Source organism: Acinonyx jubatus, chromosome C1, assembly GCF_027475565.1.
Source record: "Acinonyx jubatus isolate Ajub_Pintada_27869175 chromosome C1, VMU_Ajub_asm_v1.0, whole genome shotgun sequence".
Taxonomy (NCBI): Eukaryota; Metazoa; Chordata; class Mammalia; order Carnivora; family Felidae; genus Acinonyx; species Acinonyx jubatus.
This window is the reverse complement of record NC_069381.1, coordinates 109,559,803-109,584,654: the sequence shown is the minus strand read 5'-3', so window position 1 is coordinate 109,584,654 and position 24,852 is coordinate 109,559,803. Positions and strand designations below refer to the sequence as shown.

General features: G+C 44.4%; 1 protein-coding gene and 1 long non-coding RNA gene across 2 annotated transcripts in view; one reads left to right on the top strand and one right to left on the bottom strand.

The window, feature by feature from the left end:
* The window catches only part of MAP3K2 (mitogen-activated protein kinase kinase kinase 2), a 96,610-nt gene extending 89,873 nt beyond the window's left edge, over positions 1-6,737 (bottom strand). Inside the window, exon 1 of the mRNA XM_015062500.3 lies at positions 6,598-6,737. The gene's annotated coding sequence lies outside the window, so the exon portion shown is untranslated. The remainder of the gene's footprint in view (positions 1-6,597) is intronic.
* A 453-nt stretch (positions 6,738-7,190) lies between these two features.
* On the top strand, positions 7,191-24,340 carry LOC113598273 (uncharacterized). Its single transcript, XR_003418947.2, has 3 exons — positions 7,191-8,176; positions 11,807-11,912; positions 22,131-24,340. It is a non-coding gene; the product is annotated as an uncharacterized LOC113598273 (long non-coding RNA).
* The last annotated feature ends 512 nt before the right edge of the window (positions 24,341-24,852 follow it).

Here is a 24,852-nt window from a genome sequence, read left to right as displayed (position 1 = left end):
ATACCTTTATGAAACAAAAACAGAAAACTAAAGGAGAGATCTGGCTGAAGTGCAAAACAAGGATAAGAGGAAAAAAAGAAATGGGAAAGACCAAGGATTACCAAGATAATAGGAAGTCAACTGCAGAATTAAAATATTCATGAGATGAAAAATATTTTTTTTAAAACACAGTAGAGGGCCAAAGAGCAGAACCGCCAATATGGCTATGGAGATCAAACACAAGCAGCTCTCCTGGAACACAAAGTAAAATAACAGAGATGAAAACATTAAAAGATGATGACAAATATGTAAGATGGAGAATGGAAATCTAAAAACTATACACATTGCCAAAAAACCATAATACAAAGAAAAACCAAAGGATAGATAAAAAAAAAAGAATGAACTGAAATAAACTTGAGATATTATGACTCTTAGCTTTCAATCTACATTCGCTATTTGTTTAAATATCTACATAATACCTACATCCATAAACTCAGAAGGCAAGGTATCAAAATTTCTCTTATCTAACCTCCTTAACAAACCAACTTGGCAAATTAACCAACACTCCACTCTCCCTATAAAACCTTTTGATAAGGGGCGCCTGGGTGGCTCAGTCAAACATCCAACTCTTGGTTTCAGCTCAGGTCATGATCTCACAATGTGAGTTCGAGCCTCCATGTCGGGCTCTACACTGACAGTGCGGAACCTGCTTGGGATTTCTCTCTCTCTGACCCTCCCTGGCTTGCTCCCTCTGAAAATAAATAAATAAATAAATAAATAAAGCCTTCGGATAAAATGTTGAACATGCAATGTTAAATTTATCTTTTACCAAACCAGTACATTTCTGCACCCATCAATTTACCAAGAATCAAATGTGTTTACGCGCTCGTTATACAGTTTAAATATGATATAACCCAAAGAAATTGTGAATGTGAAAACTGTTTCTATGAGAATGAAGTTGAGTGTTTAGAAAGACTCAAAGGCTAGTTTTAAAAAAAAGAAAGTGTTGTTAAAGTGGGCATAGGTGAACAAGCTGTAAGACTCGGAGAAATAACCATACAACTCCAGATGGATCACTTTAACTCAGACTAGTTTACATCTCTGTGTTCAAAAAAAAAAAAAAAAAAAATTTAAAGTAATAATGTGTCACTTAATTCCCCTTATATTAATTTTTTTTTAATTAAACTGACCACCACCAATCTTAATCACATTAAATAGAAGGGCTTCTATAACATCAAAATAGGCATAACCTAAGTGAACTATGGGAAATTTTTACAATACCTGACAATGTTTACTGAACACTTTTTATATGCGAAGCACTGTACTAAACATATTATTTCATTAAACCTAATGACAAACCAATGAGTTACATACTATTCTCGCTATTTTACAGATAAGTGAAGCATAGATAGGATGAACAGCACAGCTGGGACTCCCATTCAGGTCTGACTCCCAAATATATACTCTTAACTGATTACTAATTTTTGCTTCCTTATCTTTTCTATATTTAATTTTTTCAATATATTATAATCACAATCAGTTTACCTGTAAAGTTTACCAATTTTGTTAACTTAATTCAAGTACTACCTCCTCTTCAAGGCCTTCTGAAGTGCCTTCCCCATCCTGATACACAGTTGGGTCTCCATGAATGGGACCGATAGTACTCTGGTAAAGCAATTCCAATTTTCTGGTTGCCCTGATAAAGCAGAGAGGCAGCATGGTGCGATTCTTAAGAGCACAGATTGTGAAGTCAGACTACCCGCATTAAAGTTCCAGCTCCACCATGCACAAAAAGTGTGAATATGGGCAGTTACTTATTGTCTCTGTGGTTCAATTTCCTAATCTGTAATATGGGCATAATAATAACTACTTCCTTAGGTTGTTAATAGGGAATAAGTATCTTTAAAGTAGCACCTAAATCAGTGCATAGAATATAGAACTAGCTTACGTTTGCTAAATAAACAATACCACAAAAGAGAACAAAGAAAACTCAACCAATAAATAAAGAAGCAACATTCTGTAAATGATCAGCGATTTGGTAGGCACCACCTTTTAAGAATCTTAGGACACTGAAAAAGGAGGTCCCTTCTGTCAATTCTCTTTCAATAAATATTTGGCTCCAGGCATGGTGCTGGGTGCCCCCAAATCAACACAACACTGCCTCTGTTCTTGAAGAGCTAACTTCCCAGTGGAGGACACAGACATAATTCTAGAGCAATGTGGTGAGTATGATGGTAGAGAGAGGCAGGTGCAGTGGGCTTGAGAAGCATTCTGAAGTAGTAGTGATGAGGGGACCTAATCTGGGAATTATCCAAAGAATACCGATAAAATCATATCTTAAACAATTATTTTACTTTGTCATTATTAATTACTAAAGTCCACACAAATTACTAACTGCACAAATGGGAAAAATTACCTTTAGAAAAAACTCCCGAAGTTTATAAACCACATAGTGCTTATAAAATTTACGGTACTACGAATCTCAAACAAAACACTCTTGAGCACTTATAAGAAAGGCAATGTGCTAGTTAGAGGAAGGGCTCCCAAAGATTCTACCTGTTAGTTGGGAAGACAAAGTGTAACAAACAAACAAACAAACAAAAGTAAGCAATAATCTAAGGGTTAAGTAACTATAAAGACAACAAGATATGTTACAAAGCAAATACATGATTAACCACCTTAAAAAAATGCAGTCAACAAATGTTCCCAATAAATCCCAGAGATATACAAGGCAAAAAAACCACAAAATTATACAGCCACATTTCTTTCTTTTTTTTTTTTTTAAATGTTTATTTGTTTTTGCGAGAGAGCGGGGCAGGGGCAGAGAGAGAGAGAGGAAAACAGAATCTGAAGCAGGCTCTGGGCGGTCAGCACAAAGCCCCATGTGGGGCTCAAACCCACAAACTGTGAGACCATGACCTGAGCTGAAGTCGGACACTAAACCCAGCCACCCAGGCGCCCCCAGCCACATTTCTTACAAAAGTATATGTGTGTCTAGATACAGAGATATACCTCACACAACACCTTGAGAATAAGGGAAAGGATTCTTTATTTCCATATATAGTTCATCCTACGTGTGGAAAAACTTCACATAAACTGTTTAATGAATTAAATCGTATTTTTAATGAGAAAATGTGTTACTTAAGTAAATCCTATTATGAAACCTTCTTTAAAACAATAACCTAAAAATAAATAAACCAATAACCCACTAAATGTCAATTAGTTGGGAAATAAATTCAATTTCATATTACATACACTTGATTTATTTCTACCTGGCTTAATTAAAATGAGGTTCCCCTCTAAATGTAACCAACACTCCTTATTATCAGAAATTACAGTATTCATAAAGTAAGTCATAGAAATGTAATATACAGCATAGAGAGTACAGCCAATAATATAACTTTGGAAGGCGACAGATGGTAACTAGACTTATTGTGGGGATCATTGTGTAATGTATAAAAATATCAAATAACTATGGTATACACCTAAAGCTAATAGGATACTATGTCAATTATACTTCAATTAAAAAAAACAGAAATTCACAAATGTTTACTAACTTGATCATTATGAAATGAGAACACTGAGTGAAGTTTCAAAAAAAAACATATAATTCTATTATAATTCTTGAACTTCACATAGCGGTATTAGGACTAGAATTTAGATCTTCTGACACTTAATCCAGTGCTCCTTGCATTACACCATAAAAACAGACAGTTTTCTCAAAATGTTTTTTTAAATATTTTTCAATGTTCTATTTTTGAGAGAGACAGAGAGAAAGACAGAGCAAGAGCAGGGGAGGGATAGAGAGAGAGAGGAGACACAGAATCCAAAGCAGACTCGAGGCTGTGAGCTGTCAGCCCAGAGCCTGACGCGGGGCTTGAACTCACAAACCATGAGACCATGACCTGAGCCGAAGTCAGATGCCCAACTGAGCCATCCAGGCACCCCTCAAAATGTTTTTTAATAAATCCATTCTTCCTTTATTATATTTCTGCTTACTTCTGTGCAACAAATATCGGCTAAGAAAAGCTAAAACACAGACTGCTAACTGCAGTGGGGAAAATAGATAGACCTTACCTTCACCCCCATAACCAAGTGATCAAACTCAGCATCACAAATGATGGGACCTGACAACATATGACCTGATGGGAAGCAATATGCAGTACACGGGATCACTGAGGGGTTATTCTTGCCCAAAATATTTAATTTTAAACTAATCAAGCCTTTAAACCTAGCTTACAGTTAACTAATACAGGGAAACTGAATACACTAAATGACACCATAAGAGGGGGGGAAAATCAGACAAAGAAAATGTGACTCATTTTATAAGACAACTGGCTTGATCTCTTTTTAAAAAGCAACCTCATTTTAAAAGGGAGAGGTGAGACTGTTCTAGATTCGAAGAGCTCAAAGAGACTTAACAATCAAATGCAGTGAATAAACCTTGATAGGATCTTGGTTTGGTGTGGCTAGGTGTAAAACACCATAAAAGACCAGTCAGTATAAATAGATTTAAGTATGGATGATGTTAGATTACATTAAGGAACTACCAATAAGAAACTATCAACTAATTATTGATTAGAAAATATGAACTAAAAAAAGTGACAGTAATAGTATTTTGGCTATGTAAGGAAATGTCCATCTTTGGAAGTGTATGCTGACATATTTAGGGGGAAAGTGCCATAATGTTTACAGCTTAGTTTCAAATGGCTGAGCCAAAAATAATACACACATATTTATAGATAAAGCAAATACAGCAAGATGTCAACAAATATTGAATCTAAAGGGTCATGGTATGGATGTTCACGATTAGCAATTTCTCATATGCTTGAAACTTTCATAATAAAAAGTTGGGGGAGTGTGTTGAGGAGCCCGGTGAACTCCAATTCTAGAAGGGGAGAAAAGATCAACCTGAAATCAAAGCTGTGGCAACTGTCAAGAATCAAACATGACTGCAGTTTAATACAGCAACTATTCAATAGTTTACCGCTTTGGTAGCAGTAAGGTGAACTAAAAATGAAAGATTCACCTAAACCACTGCTTAAAAGATTGAGTACATAATGTAATCCAATTTTTAAAAATAAGCCTTTAACGACTAGTCTTTCAAAAGAGACACATGGATATCACAGCTAGATAACGATTCTATAATGATCTCACACTCAACATAATTCAACAGGACTCAACATAGTTTATATTTTAACCAAATAACAATTCAATCTATGAACCAACCACTGTCAACTCTATAATTTAACTTTTTCTCTACAGACAATACAAAATCATTCAACTACAAATTTTTTCAAACTGAAAATACACTGGATAAAATTACAGAGTACTGTAATTGGGCATCAGTACATTTCTCAAACATTCTCAACTGTGCGTGAAGCTTCAACTACTCAAAGGAATTTATCAATATTTGCTCTGTAAAGAGAAACGTAAAGGCTCTTTTCTTATTCACCAACCATAATCAAAGAAATAATACAGGCCAATGCTAAAATGAGAATTTTTAGTTTATAAACATTGATCAGTCACCACATACAAAGGAAAGGGGGAAAAAATCACACCATTACAAGTTTCTATGATATTCTACACACTGAATTTTGACACTCAACTCAGAAATATTGCATAAGACTGCACCAATTACTAAGTATGTTCAGCCATTGCCACATAATTCAGCAACAAGTTTTGCAATAAGGAAATCTCAAGCTAATAACCCAAGTGCGAGTTACCCGTATTTGTCAAGAACAAACTGCACGAGTAACATTGTAACTTTTCAAGAAACATGCAGTGTTACCAATTTTCTTTTTTTAATTATCATCTTCTAATATGTATCAAATAGTCTTCACTATATTGCCTCTTAAGAAGAGTCAAATTTGTTTTCTGTTCAATCCTACCGCAAAAAAAGGGGAAGGTGCCCAGCGCCTTTTTAAAAGTAATTATTTAAAAGCAATAAAATGATTTGGGTAGGTTGCAGCAAAACACATCGAACAGCCTACGTTAGGGGCAAGTAAACTACATTACTCCCAGGAAGAAACTCTCCAGCTCTTCTCATTTTCCTCACATATTTTTTTTTTCAAGACACAAAAATACACTCCTACGGAAAAGACATCATAGTGGAATCAAGGCTTCCCAGATTACCAGTTGCATGACCTTGGGCAAATTCCCTAGCTCCCTGAGACTCAATTCTTTTATCTGTAAAATGGGGAGACACTACCAACCTCATTGTGCTGAGAAGATCAAGTCAGACAATGCAAGACAACTGCCCGGCGCAGTTAGTGCTAGCTAAAGCGAGAAGGAAGAATCAACCCCAATCAAAAGAGAATCACAATGTGACAGTGCAAAGGCAAGCACTTTTTCGCTTACTGCACATATCTGATTCTCCCAAGGGACCAGATGCACTCTTGCTTCTAAAATCCCTGCAGAGTACATGTCTGACAGCTACCCAGCTCAGCAGTCTACTTCGCTCAGATCTGGGATCCAGGACAGGATACAGGGACCCCGAGATCTGCCCAATTGGAGCGGGACCACCACCCAGCGAAACCCCCCGCCCGGGGAGCTGCTCACAGGCAGGCTGCGGCCCCCTTCCCGCGGCCCCCGCCCCACACATACACAGGCACGTACCGGCCGCTCCGCGGGGACGTAGGGAGCCGCAGGCCCGAGGAGGGGCCGCCGCTGCCTCCGAGCCCGCCCCTCCGCCCCCGCGCGGCCTGTCACCGCGCCCCCCCCCCCCGGTCGGGGGAGGCCGCGGGCCCCCGGGGGCCGGAGGGGCGCGCGAGGAGTGTGGTGCGGGCCGAGTCTCTCCTTCACATGGAGCTCACGCCGGGCGGGATGGCGGGCGCGTGGAACGTCGCGGCCGGCCGGGGCCTCTCGGCGCCCTTAGGTACTTTTCGCCGCCGCGGCCCCGAGGCCCGCGCGAAGCTGGGCTGGAAAGGAGGAAGCCGTGGGCCGGGCGCCGCCAGAGGCCGGAGAAGGGGCGGGAGCGGCGACTCCGCGGCTGGAAGTGCCCGGCCTCCCGATCGTCGTCCTAATCGTGGTTGTCGCCGCACGCCGCGCGACCCCTGAACGCCGCACCCAGCGACCGCACCACCTTCCTCAGGCGCCGCCGTTGAGGGTAGCCGGGCCGCCACTACACACGGACCCGTGACGTCGGGCGTAGCGCGGCGCACGTCACGGCCGGCTCGCTCCTGCGCGCACAACCCTCCGCCCGCCGGGAACGGAACCCGCCGCGGGCGCGCGCCCAGCCTACAGCGCCGCGCGGAGGCCAAGGGGAGCGTGCCCGCGCCTGCGCACTGGCTGGCTGCGCCCACGCACGCTCCGCTGCCCCCACCCGTTAGGCATTGCGGGGATTCCCAGTCCGGGTCAGCCCCAGCGCCAGCCCCGCCCCTAGATCACCGCCGCCTTCTCCGAGCCGGGTGCGCCGCGCACGCGCACGCGCGCCGTCATCCTCCGCCTCCGGGAGTCCTCGGCGCCCGAGACTTCCAAGCAAACCCGGGCGAGGGTTTCCTGCGTGGGCTTTGAGCCAGGCGCTGAGCAGCAGGGCAAGGAGAGGCTGCGACCGACTCAGTCTGTGGCATGTCGTTTGCAGGCGAAAAGCCATCTGCCTCTTAATTTTCGGACTTCACTGCAGAATTGTTTTCTGAAGCACTTTAGATATTACTGTCGGCTTGTTAGCTAACTGTAAACCACCACCACCACCACCCCCTCCCCGGAGATTGGCCTTCTAAGTTTTACAGCTGTTCTCTGTTTAGTTCCTGTCACCGTTCTAGGGTCGGCCCAGCAAATACTACTTCCCCAGTTTTAACAGATGTGGAAACAACCCAGAGAGATGAATTGACACTCACCCCTAGATCAAGTGGCAGAATCTGAAACCTAACTCTCTTTCACTGAATCCTTCCCTCGTTCCCCATCGCCCACAGGATAAAACAAATTAATCGCGAGTGAATAACCTGTATGTATCCGACTGATTTTAGCCTTCGCCACCCTGAACCAGAAAGCATCTTTTCCACCCCCTCTCTTCTTTCTCAAGTACCCCTTAACAACTTCCTGTGCCTTTTTTTTTTTTTTTTTTTTTTTTTTTTTACCCTCGCTCTGCATCTACTTGGCTTCTGGGTACATTATGGAGTCCACCTCCTTCCTGCCTATTCCAGACCACATTTCCACTCCCGGAGAGAGATGGGAGCTGCACCCGCCAGGTCCAGAGGTAGGCAACTGCCCCAACTCAGGAGGCCCTAGCTGCTCAAGGGAGCCTGCGTCCGTGGGGCAGGGACTGCGGGAGAGGGTGTGGTGTCATAAAATATCTGGGTCCCCTTCCTGGAATTGTCATTATAGACCCTTTCACAGAGATGTAAAAGGCGCGGGAGCTTAGTTGCTACTGGACAGATGTTTGTAATAGTGAAAACCTCCGAACAACCTAAATGACTATCAGGCTAAGCTGATAATGAATGGTTCGTCTGTCCTGCAGAGAATTAGGCAGCCAACGCAAAGAAGGGCCAATACCAAAAGACCTCAAAACTACGGAGCTCAATAGAAAATCCATTTGCTCCCACTTGTTTAAAAAGTAGAGGATTCTGGGGGCGCTTGGGTGGCTCAGTCAGTTAAATGTCAGACTTCAGCTCAGGTCATGATCTCACGGTTCCTGTGTTGGAGCCCCGCATCGGGCTCTGTACTGATTGCTCAGAGCCTGGAGCCTGCTTCGGATTCTGTGTCTCCCTCTCTCTCTGCCCCCTCCCCTCTCAAAAATAAACATTAAAAAAAAGTAGAGGATTTTTAAGCTTAAGTATGCATAAAATCAAGGTCTTTAAAATTCGTTTTGGTTCTAACATTCTAAGCATGGTATGCCACAGAAAGGAGGCTTTCAGTATTTTTGAGAGCAGGGTTTAAATCCTGTATTGTTTTCCACACTTCCTGGCCTGACCACATAGCAGACATTCAATAAATACCTGTTTACTAAGTAATGTAGAGATTTTTCCTCATACTTCTGCTTACTTCTTCCCTCACCTACTTACCTGGGGACTTCATTCACATCTGGTTCCTTAGAAACACCCTACATGAATATTAATCTTTTTTCTCCATTCTCTCTTTACATTGGTGAGTTTTTCTCTGGCTTAGACATTAAATCTTTGGTACCTTTGGCAATTTTAGTGTATATGATTACAAATTAGGGATCCTGGGGGGTTTTTTTCTTGATGAAATCCTCACTTATTCAGTATTTTTTGCCTTTCTGCTCTGTGCCTGAGATTGCAGTGATAAAGTTGTAGTTTCCACCACTTCTCGGGAACTCTGGAATTGTGTGATGAGGGCAGACCCCTAAGTGGATCAGTATAATACTTAGCAACTTGCCCTGTAGCAGAGCTGTGTATGAGGTGCCCCAGCAGCAGAGAGGAGGACATCACAGGTGTATATAAGGAATGAGGGAAGACTTCAGAGAGGAGGCATGGTGTGTTCGTTTTCTACTGCTGCATAATAAACTGCCTCAGACTTAGTGGCACCTATTTACTATTAGTTCACAGCTCTCTAGGTCAGAGTTTGCACAGCATCACGGCTGGGTTCTGTGTTCGGTATCATGAGGCTGAAATCAGGATATCAGCTGGGCTGAGTTCTTATCTGGAGGCTCTGGGGGAAGACCTGTTTCCGTCTTCATTCTTGTTGTCAGAAGTCAGTTCCTTGTGGTTGTGGGATTGAGGCCCCCATTTCCTCCCAGGCATTCATCCAGGGCCTGCTATCAGCCTCTAGAGCCCACCAGCATTCCTTGCCATGGGACCCCTCCATCCTCAATGCCAGCAACAGAGAATTTCTTGAAAATCAAATCCCCCTCACGTGTTGAATCTCTGACTTCCTCTTTTGTTACCAGCCAGAGAAAACTCTCTGCTTTTTAAAAGTTCATATGATTCGGTCAGGCCCTGCAAGATAATCTGTTCTTAGAAATCAATCTAATCATAGGGGTACAACTCATTATAGTCACAGTACCAGGCCATGTTTACCACGCAGGTCATGTTTACCTGTGGATCTTCAGGGACATAGGAGAATCCTGCCCATCACACACGGTGAGCTGAAACTTGCATCTGGGTAGCTATTTGCTGGAATGGAGGAGGGAGGAATGGGCATTCCGGGCAGAAGGACTCAAGTCTGCACAAGCTTGGAAGAACAGCCCTTGTCCTGGAAAGGGCAAGAATTGCTGGCCTCAGGGTGTTTGGAGAGATGCAGCCAGTGGGTAAATCCAGAGGAGGAAGAGAGCAACCAAATGAGGAAGGAAGAGTGCTCAAGCAGGCTAAGAATCCTAAGTAAGGAGATAAAGGTCTAAACTACAGCAGTGGCTGTGAAAGTGACTTGAGGAGTGTCAGTTGGGATGCATTCAGCTGCAAGGAACAAGGCACCTGGCCCAAAACAGCTTCAACAGTGAAGTTAATTTTTTGATATAACAAAAACCCAATAGAGTGGTCCATAATTGGTTATGGCTGTGATTGTCATGTCTACAGTCATAAGATGACTCCCTCACCTCCAAATATCTTGGCCTCCTACTCAGGAAAGGGAAAGGATTCATATTCTCTCTCCCTCTTTCTCTCTCAGCTTTTAACTTTGGAAACAGGTTTAGATTTACAGACAGATTGAGCGGATAGTACAGACAGCTCCCAGATATGCCCCACCCAATTTCCCCAATTATTAATATTTGATACATTTTTCAGATTAGGGAACCAATATTAATACCTTATCATTAACTAAAATCCATACTTTATTCAGATTTCCATAATTTTTACCTAATGTCCCTTTTCTGTGTCAGAATGCCATCCAGGATCCCCCATTACACTTAGTCCTCCTGTCTCCTTAGCCTCCGCTTGGTTACAATGTCCCTTGTTTTTGATGACCTTCACAGTTCTGAGAAGTAGTGGTCAGATATTTTGTAGAATATTTCTCCACTGTGGTTTGTCTTATGTGTTTCTTATGATTAAAGTAAGGTTTGAATTTGGGGATGAAGATCACAGGGGTAAAGTGCCCTTCTCATCACAGCCTGTCATCAACATGATTTATAAAGGTTAAGGTTGACCTTGATTGCCTGTTTGAAGCCTCATTTCCAGGTTTCTCTATTCTTCCCCCCCGCCCCCCAACTTCTATGTTGTATTCTCTGAAATGAAATCACTGTGCTCCCACCTAAGGAGTGGAGAGTTATGCTTCACCTCCTAGAGTGCAGAATATCTACATAAATTCCTTGGAATTCTCCATGGAAAATGTGTCTCTTCTCCCTCAGTTATTACCTATTCAATCATTTATTTATATTAATATGGGCTCACAGATGTTTATTTTATACTTTAGGTTGTAATCCAATATAACATTATTTAAGTTACTTCCTAACTTTCTGGCATTACCAGATGTGCCAGACTCATCCTGAATGTTTCTTGCCCCAGTCCTAGAATCAGCCATTCTCCAAGGAGCCCTGTTTCCTTCTATTGGAGAATAACATTAGAAACCAAAATCTGAGGCTAGATGTGTTTGGGATTCTCTTCATCAAGGACAATCTCACGTCAGCCCTCCAGCAGAGTACCCCTTTTGTTCTTGCTAACAATCTGCTAATGGTGCCCCCAAGTTCATTCTCCTCTTTCCATGGCAACTGAATTTTAGCTGAGCAATAGACGCCCCCCCCCCAATAATAAAGGGTTTATTTCCCAACCTCCCTTGCAACTAAATGTGGTCATATAACTAAATACTAGTAAAAGGGAAATCAGTGGAAGTGTCCATCCAAGAACTTTCTTGAGAGACCCTTCCTCAAGAGTCTACTGCTTTGACCCCTTTGATCCCTCTGCCTTCATCCCTTTCTCCATCCTGGAATACCTTACAGATCATCTTGAAGAAGGAGAACAAGGGGGCCGTGCAAAGAACTGGTGGAAGCAGAACCCCCATCCTGGTCTGAACCACAGGACTCTGTACTTTCACATAAGAAAGGGGTAAGTCACTGTCACTGGTAGCTGAACCTAGTCCTAGGAGCATTTCATTGACCAGAGCTGAGCCAGCTCCATTTCTGTGTCTGCAAAGGAGTCAGCATTACCATAATGTGGACAGCCCACATGAGGTGTGCCCCAGGGCTGGGCACACTGCCAGACCATGTCTGGCCACAAACCCAGGCTAGAGGTTACCAGGGAGCTGAGGGATGGATGGCTGTTGCATAGCAGCCAATCATGTCTTCCCTGAGAAGCACATGAAAAGTTGGGATTTAGGGAGCCAGAGAAGGACCGTGTGCTATATAAATGATCCATGGTAAGTCTGTTATTTTTTTTTTTAATTTTTATTATTGTCATCATGATCCCCTGGGGTGGACACTCACTTTGCTCTGTCAAAAAGCAAAATGTAATATTAGTAAAGTAAATCTCCTGATAAAAAGTCCACAGTGCTTCTGCAAGCAAAGAAAAGTCATTTCTGGGATTTCAGCTGTTGGGGATTGCCCAAAAAGCTTTCCAAAAGCCTTGGAAAGAGGTCCTATGACAAGATTTCCCACAGAGGTTGGTCTTGAATTTTCTGTGATCTTGGTCATCCCTAATTCTTTCCTTTATCAGTTGCTATTGGGTATATTTCTTTAAAATTATGTTTGTCATATATTTTCTCATTATGTTACACATATTAATGGAAAATGTGGAAAACACAAGGAAGAAAACCCTCTCGTTCCTTCTATAGCTGTTTCCTTCAGTCTTTCCTCCCTGCATAGATCTTTGTTGTGCTGGTATTTTTTTGTTTTTAGGTAAGTTTTTAGATAGATTTTATGGTAGTTTTACTTTATTGTCTGCTTTAATTACAAACATAAATTTGATAGCTGGTATGTATACTTAAATTTTAACTTGTTCTAATTTTTTTAAGTTTATTTCCGAGAGAGAGAGAGAGGAGAGAGAGAGAGAGAGAGAGAGAGCATGACCGGGGGAGGGGCAGAGAGAGATGGGGGAGAGAATACCAGGCAGGCTCCGTGCCATCAGCACAGAGCTGGACATGGGGCTCAGTCTCACAAACTGTGAGATCATGACCTGAGCCAAAATCAAGAGTCAGACACTTAACCGATTGAGCCACCCAGGCACCCCTCTAATTTTTTTTTTTTTTTTTCAGTGAAAGATGTTCATATAATGGATAGAGAGCTAAGGACAGCTTCTTGGCTGCAAGAGAACAGTTAGGGATTTCTTTTTGCCTGTGGTGTTTATGGCAGGATGAGAGATCACATGAGATACCAATGCTAAGGGAAATCTGAGAAGTGCAACTCATTCCTTTCACATTCCCTTAGCCCTTGTCCCAGCTCACTTTCCATGATATGGGGAAATTATGGGTTGCCATTGGGGGAGAACTTCCTGTTTTGGAAAAGGACCAAGAGATGTTTAAATCACATGGGCTTTCTGAATTAGTGCGTTCTAAGACTATAGTAAAGATAATACACCTTTAAAATATCAAATTGTTGACAATAATCAGTTTTTTAGAAGTTGGCCTTTTGCTTGGGGCCTCCTGGTGACCTCTACCCCCTGCAGCACCCCCTAATGGTCAACCCTTGCTTCTGATCTTTGTGTCTTGTTTCTTCCCTTTATCCTGTTTATATTTTCTTCTCTTCCCATTCCTCTTTTTCCTTGTCTCTCTGCACCATGTTTTATTAGGTGTTTTTCACAAACATCCTGAGAAAGACAGGTCAGCAGAATTATTATTCTCATCTGCATATAAGGAAAAAGTAGCAAAGAAAGGTGGGATTGCTGTCACCAGGCTGCTGGGACTCCTCATGGAGCAGGCCTGAGTGGAGGTCATGTGTCCAGCCCTGCCGAGTGCCTGGTGTCTCAGGATCCCTCCCTAAAGCCAGGTCCCAGAGCCCCTCCCTGATTGCCTAATGCCACAGGGCACCACTCCCTGCCTTTCCTTCAGCTGCCTCTCCCAGCACTGGGGCTCTGCCCTCCAGGTTCAGCCTGACCAGTGGTGACACCACTGGCTTCCTTCCCTCCAGGCCTTCCCAGTCTGCTCTCAGAACTGGTTTGCGGGACCCGCCCCTCCCCCAGGTACTCACCGGCAGACACAGGTGAGGAGTTAGTCACCTTCATCCTTCTGGCTCACCACACCCATCAGTCCAGTGTGGTATAGCTCCTTCCACAGCTGGTTCCTACAAGTCTGCTCAAACGGTTGACGTCCTTCATTTGAAGGTCTGGTTCTTCACCATAGGCCAGCCTGTCTGAAGCTGCACTGGAGAAGGTTCAGCATCCTGAAAGGCAGCAGTGCCACTGACTCCTCAGCCCCTCCAGACTGCTGAGGTTGCTCAGACCGGTCTCCGTGGGGTTCCCTGTGCCCTCAGTGGCCAGCCTGCTATGGCCAGGTCTGGTGGCTCTGGCCAGGCTAAACTATGAATACTAGAGTTGGCAGGGACTGATGCCTGCTCCTCTTGGCCTGGCTTGCTCAGTGTCCTCATCTAGAAGACAGAAAAGAGCATCCTGCCCCAGGATTCTGAGAGACACCAGTGGGACAAGTCATGTGGAGACCATTGGAGGGACACCTGGGTGGCTTGGTCAGTTAAGAGTCTGCCTCTTAGATTTGGTTCAGGTCATGACCTCATGGTTGTGAGATCGAGCCCCATGTTGGTCTTGCTTAGGATTCTCTCTCCCTCTCTCTCTGACCCTCCCCAACTTGTGCTCCCCCACCCCTCTTGTGTGCCTACACACATGCTCCTTCTCTCTCAAAAAAGAAAAGAAAAGAAACCCACTGCAAACAGGCAGGCTTGTCCCCACCTGCTGCCCATGAGAGGCCTAGCACCGCACCTGCCCAGTAAGACCAGCAGCCACTTCAGAATGGAGGGTACCCCAAAACAACCAGAAGGTAGTTATTTTCAGGGAGACCAATTCTGAGATGGTGGTCCCACGTTATGAGCCCCCACCTCTAATTCTGGAGTTCACTCAAGGCTCAGATTCTTGTGAGCCAGCTGGTCCATCAGCCTTGGGCATAGCACAGGGTTTGTGGCAGGAGAACTTGGGCAATTTTCTGTCGCCACTGGAGACACAGTGTACCATCCGGAGTCCCTAGACTCTTCCCCTGCCATGCCTGCCCTCATTCTCCCTGACCCTCCACCACCTTCCTTAAGAACCAGCTTCTCATGTTCTCTGCCCTGGAAGTTATTCACACCAAAGGAAGAAAAGCTGAAAGGTGTTACCTCCCCCTGCCCCAGAGGTTTTTAAATTTATGAAATTTATAGACATATTTCTGAGCAGAGAAACTGATTGACTGGTTGACTTGGCTGGGTTTCCCCATCCTGGCACCTACTGTAGATTCCCTTGATGTTGATGCCCAGTTTTGCTGAGCTCTCACTTACAAGTCCAGTGTCATGGCCCTGCCTTTGACCCAGCCCCACTGCCTTGAAACCCTGTAGCCTGAGGAGGCCTGTAAGTGGGACAGCCCAGCAATAACGAGTATCTCTAGCACCCCATTCTTGGTTTCTGAATGCCATTCTCCACTAAAAGGGACCGGGGCTGCCACAGAAGTACGAAAGCCTGGGACATTGTGCATGTGTTAAAAGGACATAGGAGCCAGCTTCAAGAGACTGAATTTGGTCAAATCTGGGACATGTTAAACATTAAAACAGTGATAATTATGGATTATCTCCCATATAATAAAATAATCCATGAGGCATACTGATCTAAACATAAAAGGGGAAGAAGGGAAAGCTCTCCCTAATAGGAAAATGCCAATGACTAATGTAAAAGGAATGGTGGAATCAGGAAATTCATAATGGATATTCAGACCAGTGGATGAAAGCTTGATGAGGAGCAGGATGCTTCCTCTCAAAGTCTCCCCTCTCGAGTAATTAATTAGAAAGAGAAAATAGTAATTTTACAGTGGAGAAGCCTGGCAAACATCTTTACAAAACAAAAACCCTGCAACCCTGCCACTTAGGCTTCTGTAAGTCACCTACTAATGCTTTCTGAGAGTGACCTACGCCCCTGTGTACTCAGCAACTTGTGCTTAGTGTCTGTCTACCTATGCCAGGAGCCTGAATACACCTGGATCCAGCCCAGATACACACTACTACAGTAATTACTGGCCAAAGAACTTTCAACTAAAAAATAAAAAATTAAAATATAAAAATTAAAAAACAAAACATATTTCCTATGGGCGACCACCTGCCATTGGCTGTGAATTTCTGCCAAGGTGCATGAGCTCAAGCAAGTTTCTTAACCCCTCTGAGCTTCAATCTTTCATCTGTTTAATGAACCAGCAGTTCCATTCCTGGAGAAATGAACACACATGTCCACACAAAGTCTTGTACATATATGTTCATTACTGCTTTTTTCATAATAGCTCCAAAATGGAAACAGCCCAAATATTCATTAACTGGTTAGCAGAACAATTGATAATGTTTCAAAAGCATTATGCTAAGTGAAAGAAGACTGTCACCAAAGGACTACATGTTCTGTTATTCCGTGTAAATGAAAGTCTAAGAGGGGAGTCTGCTGGTTCAGTTGGTTGAACATCTGACTCTTGATTTTGGCTCAGGTCATGATCTCAGGGTCCTGGGATCAAGCCCTGACTCGGTCTCCATGCTGAGCATGAAGACTGCTTAAGATTGTCCCTCCCCTTCTCCCTCCCCCTTCTCCTCTCCCTCTCCCTCCCTCTCCCCCTTTTTCCCTCTCTTTCTCTACCTCTCCCTCCCTGTCCCTCCCCCCCATGCCTCCCCCACTCAAATAATGAATGAATGAATGAAATAAAGTCTAGGAAAGGTAAGACTATAGTGGTCAGTGGTTGCCAGAGGTCAAGGGTAGAGGATTGGCTGCAGAGTGGTGGCAGAAATGTTCTGTGGTGAACACTGTGATGTTGGTTACAACATTGTTATACTTTTGTCAGAACTCACTAAATTGTACACGTAAAATTGGTGTCTTTTATTGTGTGTAAATCAAACCTAATAAAACTGATAAAAAATAATACATTACATTGTCATTGTAAGGGTTAATAGGATGATATATACGCAAAGACCAAGTTCATTGCCTGACCACAAGAGGAGTCCTAAAATTATAACTGTTACCCTGTCCACAGTGTTTGGCATAAGCAAGGCCAGTGTGTAGGCAAGGGGCCCTCCCAGGGGAGCCACCCTCTCAAGACATTCTGCAGCTAAACCGAGTAACCAGATGGAATTAAAAAAGCACAGGTTCGAGAAGAGATGCCACGAGACCCACACAGGAGGCTGTCACCACCCTGGGGCCCCTGGAACAGCTGAAGCCCCAAGGAAATGGACACGCACCCCCATCTGAGGAGCCTCCCTCTGCCATCCTTCTGGTTTGGTGTCAGGAAGTCATGTCCTGGCACCACCACCGCCCTTACCCGGCTGGAATGGTAAAAGCCCATCCTGTCTGCTGCCACCGCCCACACCTTCTGCACCTCCCGCCCCCCTGCCTTGCACAGCCTTGTCCCATTCATCGCCCAGGCAGAGCATCCACCCCTAGGAATCCACCCTGCAGTCCACGTTCACTCTGGTCTGGAAGCTGTTAGCGTGAGGACCAAACCTACTGCCCCAGGAGACACTGGAAGGAAGGCGGAGGGGTGAAAGGGAGAAGCAAGAAACAGGCCTCACTGTTACAGCAAGAGACCTAGCTGTATTTAGATATGTTATGTCTTGTTGCTTGGCAACCAGGGCTCAGCCCGTGTACTGGCTAGGGAAGAGGGGGTCTCTTTGTTGGAGCTGCTTGCAGTGACTCATCGCTCCGTGCTCTGGCCCCTAGGACTAGGTTAACAGGCAACGTGGTTTCAGGCTGGGTGCAGGTGGCAGGGCTCTGCTTGCTGTGGAATCAAAGCTTGGAGCAGCACCAGCTCCTCAAAGGAATGTGGGCAGCAGCCAGACCACCACGGGGCTCCTGGTTCCGCTAGCTGGGTATGCTTGGGCAAGTCACTTAACTCTTCCCACCTCAGCCTCTTCATCTTTAAAAGTAGACTATGAGGGGCCCCTGGGTGGCTCAATTGGTTGAGCATCTGACTCTTGATTTCTGCTCAGGTCATGATCCCAGGGTCGTGGGATTGAGCCCTGCATTGGGCTCCACGCACTGAGCGTGGAGCCTGCTTAAGATTCTCTCTCTCTGTGTCCCTCTGCCCCCTCTCCTGCTTGCCCTCTCTCTCTCTAAAACAAATTTAAAAAGTAAAAGGAGACATTAAGAGTGACTTCTGGGGCACCTGGGGGGCTCAGCTGGTTGAATGTCCAACTCTTGGTTTCAGTTCAGGGCATGATCTCACAGTTCATGAGTTCGAGCCCCGTGTCGGGGTCTGTGCTGACAGTGTAGAGCCTCCTTGGGATTCTTTCTCTTGCTGTCTGCCCCTCCCCCCACACGCATGTATGTGTGTGTGCTCGCGCTCTCAAAATAAACTTAAAAAAAAAAGAGTGACTGCTCATTGGGGGTTTACAACAGATTTCAAACACGTTAACTCATCCACACTTATGTCCTCTCTCCACTGGACAATGAGGAAACTATATGTAGTCCAGGGCAAAATTAACCAACTTTCCTAAAGTCACTTAATTTGTACATGGGGGAGGTGGAATTCGAACCCAGGTCTGTGCAGTTCAGTGTGCTATATGTCTTTTCACTGTGGCACCTCACGTCGTGCTCAAGTGCCTTGACAGTGTCAGGGACTGAGTTCCCAGGCTCAGGCCAGTGAGATTCTCCAGGGCAGTTTCTCAGCACAGAGGGTTGGAGAACTCTCTCTGATGTCAGGGCCATGTCTTTAGTTAGAAAAGCGCCCACAGTCCCTGCACCCCAAGTGGGTGTGGGGGGGTACAAAGCCACCTTCGTGCCTCGGCCCACCTGCTCTTGCTGTCAGCAGTACAATAGAAACTGCAGCTTCCCTTTTCTATACCTGGGTCACCTCACAGCGTGTCTTCCAAGCACCACAGTGTCAGATTCTGTGGTTACAGGATCTTCCAAGCACCACCAGTCTCCTGTGGTTACAGGAGTCAGTGTAAAGGATACAAATCTCGCCATACAAATACTGCTTCTCAGAGCACATCCCTGGCCCCTGTTGGCCATAGGATGAAATTTTGACTCCAATGGGTGGCAGACAGAAAAAGCCTCCATCATGGGGCCCCTCCTTGTCATTCCCGTCACACCCTGCACTCCAGGCCCCATATCCTCAACCTGCCCCACCTCGGGGTCATGGCAGGTCCTCTCAGGCCTGTGGGTCCACCAAAGAGTGCCTTCTCCCCTCCTCCTACTCATTCTGCCAGCCTCCCTGCCATGCTCTGCTAAGGCCCTCCTGGCCTGCCCGTGCTGGGAGCTCCCAGGGCCCACTACAGCTCACCGATGCAGGTGATGCAGGTCGTGTCTTCCCCATACAGGGGAGGATGCTGAGGCCTAGGAAGGTGACTCTCCTAGGTCACAACCCCCTCCAACCAGACTGACAGCTCCCATGCTGTCCTCAGTAGCCCCACCCGCACCGGGTACACTTCTTACTGCAAGGTCCTCTCTGTCTGCTCAGCTGGGCTGTTCGTCTATCTGCCGCCCAGCGAAACTGAGAGCACCCTGAGCATAAGGCACTCACACCTTCATCTTGCATGCCCGCCTCTGCCTACTACCTTCTCAGAGCTTTTGCTGAGTCAGTGGTGAATGGACTGATGAAGGACAAAACATTTATTTTATTGCAAAGAGCCTGTGGTCTCCAACGTTAGGAATTGGGGGCTATTGAATAAGGGCAGGAAGTCTCTGGTTCAAGACCCTTAGTCTAATTTCATCCAGCTCTTGACACTTAAAAAATCTGCCCTCATTACTCAGACCTGTTTTCCTCAATAGCTATAAAAATGTAGCGTTGTGTGACAAGTCATAAGTAAATGTCATAAGTAAAAAGTTCATCTTGAAAAGCCATAGCATTTGGGGCACTCAGTTCCCTTCTTAGGGCCAAGTTTCCCCATTTACATGATAAGAGGTTGGCCTGGAGGGGTGGTTTTCAAACTGCAGGTCCCAATCCATTCTTTAGTACGTTGTGAAATCAAACTAGCGGGAAATAACCTGCAAGGAATCGAAAGCAGCTTGTGTCATCCATAACAAGGAATGGATATTGCGTCATGAAATTTCAGGTTGCATATGTGTCTATATGTTAGGACATGTTGTAAACTGTACTTCTTATAGTGGGTAACATGCAACAGAGTTTAAAAGCCACACTCCCACAGTGCCCGGGTGGCTCAGTCGGTTAAGCAGTTAAGCATCTGACTCTTGATTTCAGCTCAGGTCATGGCCTCACGGTTCGTAGGGTTCAAGCCCTACATTGGGCTCTGCGCTGACAGTGTGGAGCCTGCTTGTGATTCTCTCCCCCACCCGCTCTCTCTCTGTCTCTCTCTGCCTCTCCCAAACATGGGCATGCCTTTTCTCTCAAAATAAGTAAATAAACTTAAAAAAATAATCCGCACTCCCTCTGAGACCCAAGGATTTGGGACTGCCAACACAGCCGGCCCCCCTGCAAAGACCCATTGCTGCTGGGTGAACCCCACTGCAACGGTCCAACCACATCCCCTGCATTGTTCTTCAATGTGAGAAAATAGATGCATATAGCCTCTGGTAAAGAAAAGAAAAATGGAAAGTAGGTCTTTTCTATACTACTTTTTAAAAAATTCATAAGAGTACTGATGCAAGGGAGAAAATATCATCCTCTCCCTCCCAACTCCAGGCCCCAGGTGTACAAGCTCTGCCTGGAACTCAGTGTTCCTTGTTTTTAATTGACGTGTAGTTGATACACATGTTACTTTAGTTTCAGATGTACAACATGGTGATTCTGTAAGTCCCCATGTATGCTCACAAGTGTAGCTGCCATCCATCACCATGCACACCGTTACAGGACCATTGAGGATATTCCCTACACTGTACCTGTTATTCCCATGACTTATTCATTTCATAAGTGGAAGTCTGTATCTCCCACTCCTCTTCACCCATTTTGCCCACCCCACCCCCAGCAACCATAAAGTTGTTCCCTGTATTTTGGTTTGTTTTTTTAGATTCCACACATAAGTAAAATCTATCTTATTTGTCTTTCTCTGACTTCCTTCACTTGGCATAATACCCTTTAGATCCATCCATGTTGTTGCAAATGGCAAGATTTCATTCTTTTTTATGGCTGACTAATATTCCATTGTGTATATACCCCATCTTCTTTATCCATTCATCTATCCATGGACACTTGGGATGCTTCCATATCTTGGCTATTGTAAATAATGCTACAATAAACATAGGGATGCATGTATCTTTTTGAATTAGTGTTTTCATTTTCTTTGGGTAAATACCCAGTAGTGGAAATACTGGAGCATATGATAATCCTATTTAAAAAAAATTTTTTTTAAGTTTATTCATTTTGAGAGAGACAGAGTGAGCGGGGGAAGGACAGAGGAAGAGGGAGAGAGAGAATCCCAAGCAGGCTCTACACTCACAGTGCAGAGCCCGATGGAGGGCTTGAATCCACGAAATGTAAGATTATGGCCCGAGCTGAAACCAAAAACCAGACACTTAACAGACTGAGCCACCCAGATGCCCCTGGTAATCCTATTTTAGTTTTTTGAGGAAACTCCACACTGTTTTCCACAACGGCTGCACCAATTTACTTTCCACCAACTGTGCATGAGGCTTCCTTTTTCTCCACATCTTTGCCAACACTTGTTGTTTTTTGTGTTTTTGATTTTAGCCTCAGAAAGGCCGTGATAGCTCACTGTGGTTTTGATTTGCATTTCCCTGATAATGAGTGATGTTGAACACTTTTTCATGTGTCTGTTGGTCATCTGTATTTTTCTTTGGAGAAATGTCTGTTCAGGTTCTCTGTATATTTCTAATCAGATGATTTAGGTTTTTGGTGTTGGGTTATATAAGTTCCTCATATACTTTGAATATTAATCCTTTATCGGATATATCATTTGCAACTATCTTCTCCCATTCAGCAGGTTGCCTTTTCTTGTTTTGTTGATGGTGTCCTTCTGAATCCTTCCTTTTATTTGCATCGAGGCCATGCTTCCCACAGGTGCTCCCAGCCAAGGATTGAGCTCCCTGCCTTGGCTGACTCTGCTCTGGGCTCTCTCTCAACCTCAGTATCTGTTTGTGTCCCCCCTTCTCCCCTCGACCCTGCACGGTTTGCCCTCTCCTTCCAAAGCTGTTCCAAAGGCCAGTTCAGGTTTGCATTTTCATTTAACCAAGTTAAATCTGATTTGTGCCTAGATCCTGCTTTCTGAATACCATTCTTCAGTGTAACAAACCGGGGCTCCTAGAGATTCTAGGGCTATGGCAGGAAAAGTCCCCAATGAGCCTGGAACATGTTGTGCCAAGCAGTAAGGAAGTGCTCAAAGAAGGATGGAGATACATCAAAGAACACAGGGGCCAACTCAGAGGAGCTCTCTATAGCCAAACCTGGTACAATTTGAGCGAAAAATAGTAATAATGGATTATAACCCACAGAATGAAATAAAAATTCAAGACACTATCCCTAAAGCTATAAAAATAATGGACTAGGAGATGCCAAGTGACGTGTGTGCATTTTTTATTACTGTGTACTTCTGGCGACTATAGTTTGAAATACTATTTTTTACCAAGTTTTATAAAAATGCAGAATTTTGTTTACTTTTTTTTAAAGCTATGTTGTTAGCACACAGAACACGTCATTGTTGTTTTGGGGGAAAGGCTTATGTCACTAATAAATACCTCCAAAATTAGATTGATACAGGAAGAAAAACACTTTTCCCTTTTAGTTTTGAGAAACTTCCCTTGGTTCCCGGGAGGAGGGATTCCTTGATGTTGACACATGTAAGCCACCTTGGCACAGACGCCTTGTGGTGTGGAAAAACTAAAATTCATTTTTTATGCCCTCTTCCCTCTCTCCACCTTCAACTTCAATGGGACCCCAAGCAATGGTTCCCAGTGTGTCAGGCAATCTGGACTTTCCAGTGTTACCATGGAGATGGTATCCGTTAAAAGAGTTCCTTTTTTAGTTTGTGGGTCTTAAGATTGATAATTCTGTCATTTTCATTTCATTTCCTGAAAGTCGGGGTCGGCTTGTGAAAAGTTGTTAAACAACATGCTAGATGTGAAATGTCAGCCCTCACTCTGATATTCAGAGCACCAGATGAAGACTTCACAGGGTTGCAGAGAGGCGTTCTGATTTGGGTAGTCCATTGAAGAAGGGAGTCTGAATGTTGTATGCTGTTAACGACTGTCTCCCCACGTCCTGCCTGAAATACCATGATTGTGTATGAAAAGTGTCTTTAATAAAGCTGGATACAGTTTGGCTTGCAATTAAAAAAATAATAATAATGGACTACATAAATGGGGGAAAGCTACAGTTCCTTTTTACAGCAGAATTGCCATTAATAAATGTAGAAAGAACAGTGGAAATAGAAAAATCACTATTTGGTAAAAACCACAGTGATAACCACTGCAAACAAGAATCAAGGGATACTAAAGTTAGTGGGAAAAAGGATGAAGTGGGGCGCCTGGGTGGCTCAGTCGGTTAAGCGGCCGACTTCGGCTCAGGTCATGATCTGACAGTCCGTGAGTTTGAGCCCCACGTCAGGCTCTGTGCTGACCACTCAGAGCCTGGAGCCTGTTTCAGATTCTGTGTCTCCCTCTCTCTGACCCTCCCCCGTTCATGCTCTGTCTCTCTCTGTCTCAAAAATAAGTAAACGTTAAAAAAATTTTCTAAAAAAAAAAGGAAAAGGATGAAGAGAACAGGGTATTTATATACTCATAGAGTATCTCCCCACAGGATGTTGATTAATTACAAAGGAAAACAGTAACTGTGTAGCAGAGAAACCTCAGGAAGACACCAGTTTTACCAAATGATCAAAATTATTATGACCAGTAATTAGACACATCAACACCAGCAGATATGGCATCCTGAGAAGGGTACATCACTTCTGCGGTATTTTTGCCTAAAAATGCTTAACTTCAGTCTAGTAAGGAGAAAACAGTGAGGTTTGTCCTACAAAATAACCCGCCAGAGTGTTGCAGTGGCAAGGAAAGACTGAGGAACTATTCCAGATTGAAGATGAAGGTGACAAGACTGCTATATGCCATGTGGGATTCTGAATGGGATCCTGGACTAGAAACGGGATGCTCATGGGACACTTGGCAAAATTCAAGTCAGATTAGTAGATGAATTCCTAGTATTAGATCATCATTAACCCCCTGGCTCTGGTCCTTCCACTGTGGTTAGATGAGACGTTAACATGAGGGCAGTCTGAGCAAAGGGTGCTATACTGGCAACTTTTTTTTGTAAGTCTAAATTTTCAAAATAGAAAAGACTGCATGCTGGTAGCCAGTGTCAAGAGGGGACAGACTATAGGATGGCAAATAACTTCCAACTAAACTTCTGACATGATCAGTTGTCAGCACTGCCCACTGCTGGGAATGTTAAGTATTCTGAGGCTTCCTTCACTGGGGGGGTGGGGGGGTGGGGGGGGGTGGTGGAATGCTGAGGGTGACCTGAGGAGGTCACCCTCCTCAGGTCACCCTCCTCAGGTGGGGGGGGTGGGGGGGTGGGGAGGACGGAGTGAGAGGAAGATAGAATGCATGAACTTGGTGGTGAGTGCAGCACTGTTACATGTGTTCCGGACACCTTTTTGTAGGCTTGAAATGTTTTTATTTTGAAATGTTTTTATTTTTTTAATGTAGTTTTATTTTCTTTTTGTTTATTTTGAGAGAGAAAGAAAGACCCCACTTGCTCAGGGGCCCTTGGTCAAGAGTAGGGGAGGGACAGAGAGAATCCCAAGCAGGCTCCCCTATCAGCACACAGCCCGACACAAGGGGCTTGATCTGAAAACGTGAGATTTCTAAGCCAAAATCAAGAGCCGTGGCTTAACTGACTGAGCCACCCAGGTGCCCCAACTTGAAATGATTTTAAATAAAAAATTTAAATTAATACGTATGTGACAGAATTCAAACAGCA